The following is a 5623-nucleotide window of genomic DNA, read 5'->3' on the forward strand; positions in this document are numbered from 1 at the left end:
CATGGCAACGTTGCCCTCCCAGACAAGCCGTGCCCCACAAGGTCCTCTGGGGGTCCCCAAGAGTTGCCCACTCTTGTAGATATGAGAGGGTAGTTGGGGGGAAGCAAGGGAAGCGAGCTCCCCACAAGCTGATGACTGAGGAACACACACAGACACACACAGACACCTACACACACACATGAACCTGACCCTATAGGACAGTGATGGTCAACCTTTTAGAGGCCGAGTGCCCAAATTGCAACCCAAAACCCATTTATTTATTGCAAAGTGCAGTGTCCCTCTGGCTTTCCAGTAACAAACTCTGGCAAACTCTGTGCTGGAGCAATGGCACATGTGCCCACAGAGAGGGCTCTGAGTGCCACCTCTGGCACACATGCCATAGGTTCGCCATCACTGCTATAGGAGGATGCTCTCTAAAACCATGGCTTTTCTGGTGGAAGCAGAGCATGGGAGACTCCTTTCTCCTCTCCATTACCAAGAGGCCACCTTCTGGGGCAGAATCAAGGGATGGGGAGATTCAGGAGAGAACAGAGTAAGGTCTTCTTCACACAACAGCAGGACAAGGGCAAGGAACAAACAACTGCTGGACACTGGCCATAGAGTTGCACTGGAGGAGCTACAAATGCCCAGTGGAGGGTTCTCTCTAGGAACAATCTCCAAGTCCTCTGTTGCAACTCTGTAGTCAATGTCCAACAGACACTGACCATAAAACTGCACTGGAGGAGCTACAAAGGCCTACAAATGGAGGACCTAGAGGTTCCTAGACATACAAGATAAAGGCAGAACTGCTCAATTCCTATTATATTATATTACCTTTTAACCATCTCTCCTTCAGGCTAAACATCCCCAGTTCCCTCAGTCGTTCCTCAAAGGGCTTCATGTTTCTAGACCCTTCACCATTTTAGTCTCCCTCCTCTGGATATGCTCCAGTTTGTTGCCTAGAAGTGGACACAGGATTATTCCAGGTGGGGCCTGAACAAAGCAGACTAGAGCGGCCCTATTACCTCTCTTGATCTAGACACTATACTTTTATTGATGCAGCCTAGTATTGCATTGGCCTTGTTAGCTGCTGCATCGCACTGTTGACTCATGTTCAACTTCCGGTCTACTTGGACTCCTAGATCCCTTTCACACGGATAAGTCTCTTGTTCAGCCAGGTGTCCCCCATAATCCTGTATCTGTGCACATCATTTTTCCACCTGAAGTGCAGTGCCTTACATTTCTCCATGTTGAATTTCATCTTGATAGCTTTGGCCCAGTTTTCCAGTCTATTCGGGTAGTATTAGCTATTCCTCCTAATTTGGTGTCCTTTGGAAATTCAATAAGCATGCCTTCTATTCCTTCATCCAAGTCATTGATAAAGATGTTGAACAGCCCTGGGCCCAGGACAGAGCCCCACTGGACACCTCACTGGTCACTTCTGTCCAGGATGTATTTATTTATTGGATGTATGTGCTGTGTAACTCCAAGTTGTTTCTGACTTATGACTATCCTAAAGCGAACCTATCATGGGGTTTACTTGGCAAGATTTGTTCGGGGGGGATCCATTGCCTTCCCGAGGCTGAGAGAGTGTGACCATCCACTGGGCTCCATGGCTGAACATGCAATCCCAACTTTATCTCAGAATGGGATCCAAGGGAGCGCATGAAGAGGAGCCTGTGACGTTTCTCATTCCTGAATTGGGGGAGGGGGTCTCTCCCAACTTTCAGATTCTATGTTTCTAATAATAATTGCAAATGGAAGCCACTGCTCTAAAAATGAGTCTCAGCCATCCTGCGGATCCAGTTTAGAAATGACAAATGTGCAACTCATTTGTCATTTGACAATCAGGTTTTTAAATACATGCAAATGGGAATGGGAGCCTTTGGATTATTTCAGTGCATTTTTTCAAAGCATGACAGTTCGGTTAAGATCAAGGTTTAAACTTTGGACAGTCAGGAAACCCTGGCCAAGGGCTACGCCGGGGGGGGGGGGGGGCCCCCCCTGTCTCAAAAAGGGGACCCCCCCCCCCAAAGGAGCCCCATTTAGGGAGCGGGGGTCAGGTCTAGGAGATGTGAAGGGGGCAAGCAGCAAGAAATGGGGTTTCCAGAAATTCAGGCATTGGGGAACAATGGGGAACTTGGGCTGTCAGCTCTTGCCCGCTGCCCTGCTGACCGCTGGGAAGCCCCCAACCCACCAACGCCAGGCCAAGAGGGCATCGTGCTCTGGCCAATCAATGGCCACCAGTTTAAACATTTGCAACTCACACAGCTACAGATGATCTCTATGTCTTTTACATCAGGAACTGCTCTTCCAGGTACATAGGTTGCCACTTTCTCAGTGAGAGATGTAATCCTTGGCGCATGTGTCTCGGAGTTGCCCCACCAAAGCTGCATTCTGGGAGGAAGGCATCATCATCATTGCGCCAGGCCACTCTAGGCCAAAACCCGGTTTTGGAAAGCTCCTGGGTCTTCAGGGCTACAGCTGCTGGCGCAACGTCAGGAAGAAACTCTTCTAGACCATGGCATTCACAGAGCCCCCCGAAAGACCCACAAAACACTACGGACACCGGCCATGAAAGCCTTTGACTTCACAATGCTTCCAGTGTTTGAAAGAACGGTGCATGGATGAAATGTACAAATGGATGTATATGTGGGCCATTGGTCAGTCTTACCAAAAGACACAACCAACATGGTTATTTTCCCTCCTTCTCTCTTTTTATCTCCCACCTAAAACAGTAGGAAGAACCTCCTCTGACAGTAAGAGCGGAAGGCGCTGCTGCCTCCATGGAGGGAGACGGAGTCCCCTTCTTTGGAGGCTGTTTTTGAAGAGGGCCCTCTCTCCCAGGGAGGCCTTGGGTGGTGCATTCCTGCATGGCATGAAAGGTTGGACTGGACGGCCTTTGGGGGACCCTTCCATCTCTGTGGGTCTAGGATTGGTCTTCTTCCCCTTCTTTGGCACTTGGGTCGCTGGGCCTCCTGAGAGCAAGGCCCCTGAAGGGGATGCAGGGCCCAAGGGCTCCTAGGCAAGAGCGCCAGGCCTTCCCTGCCAGGGCTCCCTGGTCGAGGGCACCTTCCCCAGAGAGACCCACGTTTGTCCAGGCTGGCCCTCGGCCCAAGGAGGGGAGGGGGCACCTGCAAACCGAGGAGAAGGGCAGCCCCAGGGGACTCTGGCCCCATTGGACCCTCTGCAGGAGAAAGCGAGGAAGGGCAGGGTTTAGGGGTCTGCACACGAGCCCCCCCCCAAACACCCTCCTTGAGAGCCTCGCCTCCAGAAGTGCCAGTCCCTGCCCCTCTGCCACCGAGGCAAGGCCAGACCCCCCCCCCCGACCCCCAGAAGAGAGACCCCTGGGAGGAAGGGGCCCCCGCCCTCTCCCCCGCTGACACGCGTCTACACCGGACACACATTCGCACGAGCCCCCTCACGGCCCACAGGCCCATCTCCTGCTCCGTGCAAAAGAACCCCCCCCCGAGCCACAAAGGGACGCCGGAGTAGAGCAGAAGCAGCGGGGGGGGGGACAAAAGGGGGGAGTGATGGAGCGCCCCCCCCCCGTTCGGCGCCTGTTCCGCTCCGGAGCCGCCTCCGTTTGGGGCTGAAGGGCAGCCGAGAGGAGGGGAGGGGGAGGGGAGGGGGAAGGAGGCCCGCAGGGCGCCAAAGAGCCCCCCCTCGCCCGCGATGGGAAGGGAGCTGCCTCCGCCTGAGAGAAAGGCGCCTGTCCCTCAGCGCCAGGAAGGCCCCCCGCCATGCCTCCCTCCCCCAAGGGCCCTCTTGAGGGCGGGGGGGGGGGCACTGGGCCTGGGCTTTCCTGCCTGAGGGCCCTTCCCAACCCCCCCGCCTTCGGGGGGAGAGGGCGGAGACTGAGCGGGGAGGGGAGGGGCCAGGAAAGACCACTCCCCCTTTCCCAGGGCCCCTCCCCCCCCCTGCCCCCCTCTCCCCCCCCCCCCCCCTTGGACGTCTCCGTGGAGGAAGAGCTCCCCCCAGAACAGGGAGAGGCGGGCGGCGCGGGAGAGCCCCCTCCCAGACTCACAGGGGACCCCCCCCCATGCAAGAGAGCCCCTTGCTGGCCTTGCCCCTCCTTCCCTCGGCCCCCTCCCCCTCCAGGACAAGGCCCCTGCCCCCCCCCCGGGAAGGAGGGACAGCCCCTCGGAGACCCTCGCCCCCCCGGAGATGCAGGAGGGGAGGACGAGGGAGGGGGGAGGCCCCGCCCATCCCAAAGCCCCCCCCCAAGCCCTTTTTCCCGCGGGGGGGGGGCTGGGCCGGGGCTGCAATGCGGAGGGCGCGGGCGGGAGGGGCTTCCTTCCTACCTGCCGCCGCCCGGGGAATCCGGCCGCCCGGGGCTCCTGCCTCCTCCTCCTCCTCCTCGTCCTTCTGGGCGGGGGCGGCGGGCAAGAGTCCGGCGAAGAGGCCCGGCGGATCCTCCTCCTCCTCAGCAGCGGCGGCGGCGTCGGCCCCAGCAGCGGCCCCCGAAGGCGGCGATGGCGAGGCAGGATCCGGGCCCAGCGGAGGGGCCCCGGCCGCATCCTAGGAGGGGCGAAGGGCGGCCCAGGAGCAGCAGCAGGAGGCGGCGGCGGCGGCGGGGCTCCGGCCGGGGGCTCTCCGGATCAGCGGCTCCCTCTCGCGCCGCCGCCGCCCCGCCGCCCCCCATCGAAGGAAGGAAGGAAGGAGGGAAGGAGGCAGGCAGGGAGAAAGGGAGGGAGGGAGGCGCCCGCCCAGGGTCACCTTGCCGCCCCCGCCGCCGCCGCCGGTTCCCGGGAAAAGGGAGGAGGGAGGGAGGCTGGCCGCCCTCAGCCTCGGCTCCCCGGCTCCGGAGGTCCTCGGCGGAGCTCGAGCGCCGCCTCCCGACGCCGGCGCGCTCCTCCTGACGCGGCGCCCCCTCCTCTCCTTCTTCGCTTCTGCCGCCGGGCGGGGCCCGATCCTGGGCGCCCGATCCTGCTGCTGCTGCTGCTGCTTGGGCTGCTCAGCGCTGCCTGGGCCTCCGTCTCCGGCGGGGCTGCTGCGGGAGCTCCCCGGGGCCGCTCCCTGCCCCCGCCGCCCGGCCCAGGACCCAGGCGCCCCGACGGCGCCCTCCTCCTCCTCCTCCTCCGCCCATCGCCGGGGAAACGCCGCTCCCGGAGGGTCCCTCCTCGGCCTCCCCTCCTCGCTCTCCTCCGCAGTCCCTGGCGCCGACGCTCGCTCGCTCGCTCGCTCGCTGGCTCCAACGGCGGAGGCGGAGGCGCAGAAGCCCCGCCCGGACCAGAAGCGCAGAACCGGAGCGAACCAGGCGGAGGGGGAGATAGTAGGCCCCGCCCCCAGCCACGCCCTCCCCGGGAGCGCGCCGCCCCCCGAGCGCGTGCCCAAAGGCCCCGGACAGAAGGACAGGCTCCTCCGCGGAGGCTCGCTCTCCTTCCAGGCCCACGGAAAGGCTGTCTGCTGGCGGGCTCCCGGAGGCTCCTCAAGGCAGAGCCCGGGGCCGGCCGCCCCTTCCCCGGAGGAGGCCCCTCGGGCAGCTGACAGGGAGCCAAGGCCCCCAGCCCCCGTTGCAGCCCCGGTGGAGCCAGCAGCAGCGGAGCCAGGGCCGGGAGGAGGCTGGCAGGCCAACGCGGGGCTCCTCTCGGCCGGAGGGCGCTCTCCCTGGTGCTGAAGCGGGAGGCCTGCCCTTGGCCTT

Source organism: Sceloporus undulatus, chromosome 1, assembly GCF_019175285.1.
Source record: "Sceloporus undulatus isolate JIND9_A2432 ecotype Alabama chromosome 1, SceUnd_v1.1, whole genome shotgun sequence".
Lineage (NCBI taxonomy): Eukaryota > Metazoa > Chordata > Lepidosauria > Squamata > Phrynosomatidae > Sceloporus > Sceloporus undulatus.